The following is a 2,692-nucleotide window of genomic DNA, read 5'->3' as shown; positions in this document are numbered from 1 at the left end:
TAAAATGTTTTTGGAACCTGTGATACTGTTTTCAGGATTCTTTGATGAATAAAAAAAGTTAAAAAGAACAGCATTTATTCAAAATAAAAATCTTTCTTAACATAAGTCTTTACTATAACTTTTTATCAATTTAACACATCCTTGCTGAAAAATATTAATTTCTTTAAAAAAAAATACTGACCCCAAACTTTTGAATGGTAGTGTATAATGTTACAAAAAAATTTGATGGATGGACAGACAGACGATGGATTATTGATTCTTCATTCTGTGCTTTAATCAGCAATTGTGCATGCTATTATGTTGTACATTTTAAAATGCAGATGTAAGCGATTGATCTTAATATGTGTAATCGATTTGTAAATGAATGACGTGTTTTTACTGAATGTTTTGATATCCTGGTAATTTTTATGTATCGATTCATGAATCGAGCAGAAAATAAATCAATATTATTTTAGATTTGGACAGTTTAGCTCTGCTCTTGCGCACAGTGGACTCTATGCACGGTCACTTCCGCATTTTTTCTCAGGGGGCTTACTTAAATCCGGTGCTGTGCCGAAAGCCGGGGCTTACTTACATCCGGTGCTGCGCCGGAAGCCATTGTTCCTTACGTAGAGCTTTCAAAATGACAAGCGGAGAAGATGATTTTTCAGCTTACAAGAACTTCCCCGGATTACTGTAAACGCACGGAGAAGGGCATTAAACGTTTCAAGTTACATCGACAACTTTAGGGTGAGTATTGTTCTATCGTCTTCTAGCAAATCTTGCTAATAAGGCTGGATGACGCTGCATGACTTCTGCGCCGATTTGAGCAGCGCTTAAATAGCAGGGCTAAGTTAGAGTTTAGCTTTAAACTCTGTCCACCTCAGGTTTTTATAACTCCTAAGAGATAGTAGCAATAACATCTGGCGATGAAGCTGTTCAGTAAAAAAGCAATTAAGAATAGAAGCAAACAAGATCAGGAATGGTTAAGAGTAGGGACATCCTTTGAAATATGACTTAACTCTTTACAGTGTACTGGCATGTTTGTAACATTATATAGACTTAATTCTTCATAATTTATTTTAAATATAGTTTAATTTACAATGTAACAATTTAAAATGCAACTGAAAGTAATTCAAAATGTATCTGAAATCAATTCAATATGTAACCCAATGCAATTATCTTCACAGATTGTTTTAAAGGACTCCCATCCATACTGTTGCAGCACTGTACCAGACAGCACACTATTCAGAACTGAGAATCAGTACAAGAGAGGAAATTTGCTGAGTGGTTAAGGTAGGAGTAGACTGGTTAATTCAGTGATCCTCAAATCTGGCTCGCGGGATCCACTTTCCTGCAGAGTTTAGCTCCAACCCTAATCAAACAACTATACCAGTGATTTTTGAATGATCCGGAAGACACTGATTAGCAAACTCAGGTGTTTGATTAGGGTTAGAGCTAAACTCTGCAGGAAAGTGGATCTCGCGAGCCAGATTTGAGGATCACTGGTCTAATTACATATTTTTATATCTTGCTATATTCATAATGTATAACATGCCTATATGATTAGCCCTAGCAGAAAAAAGACATAAACACAATCATATTGGATATGGCTCCATTCATAATGTATGCAACATGTGGTGGAAGAGTTTTATTTTTTTAATGGTCAATTTACACTATACCTTTGTTTTTCATCTCAGGAGAATGTTTACAGTGGCGTCACCAGTGATCTGCTTGACCTATCAGTCCTCCAAGTGGCAGAAGTGTTAAAAAACCATACCATTACACTATCACAGTTATTTGTATTTGTATTTTACATAACTATTACACCATATCAAAGTTTCTAAAATGTACGTTTTTATATTTACATGTTTAGATTTACATTTACATTTTATATTCTAGTCTGTACAAATAAAACCGAATTAATCCACCCCAAGTGTTTTGTGTAAGGCCAGATCTCTCTGTGGAAGACTGACTGAAAGGTGGACTGAAGAGGAGGAACTCATCGAAGGGCTGCAGAGACTGACACTGTCAAAATACATTTTAAATAATTATGATACATGCATGTAACGTGCACATCAAAAAATAAAAATAACATTTTCATGGTCACAAATAATATAATATCAATATTTACCATTGCATTGCTTGTTATTCCTACTATAACTTCTCTCCTCGTTGTAGCTGTTCTCGCTCTGGTCACACAAACCATGTTGAATGCAGGTTCAATAACTCTCCAAAAGGCCATTAAATGGTTCTACATCTCAAATCTAGATTGAATGAGACATGTTTTCAGAAAATGCACACCACACAATGTAATAACAATGCAAGTTTGGCTACACTGAACCTGATGGTTACTTTAAAAATGTATAATGTATTGACATGCAAGTACTCTTATGAAAACAATTATATTAACTGGGGTTTTAGCTTATTCCCCCTCGTGTCATTCTAAACCATTATGAATTTCTTCTGTGGGGGAAAAATATCTAAATAGCTGACTGACACTAACATTATTTACAACATTTCTGTATGCCAATGAAGAAATCAAGCCATATGGGTTTACAACTACATAAAGGTGAGTATATGATGACAGCTTTATTTAAATTTTTGGGTGAATCTATTAACTCGTTAACGCATATTGCCCAGACCCACAGAAGCGTTTTTTAAAAAACGCAACCACAGCGACAAAAAAAAAAAAAAAAAATGCAAACGGCCC

This window comes from Sinocyclocheilus anshuiensis, unplaced genomic scaffold (genome assembly GCF_001515605.1).
Source record: "Sinocyclocheilus anshuiensis isolate Anshui unplaced genomic scaffold, SAMN03320099.WGS_v1.1 scaffold1098, whole genome shotgun sequence".
NCBI lineage: Eukaryota > Metazoa > Chordata > Actinopteri > Cypriniformes > Cyprinidae > Sinocyclocheilus > Sinocyclocheilus anshuiensis.
Note: the sequence above shows the minus strand (reverse complement) of the source record.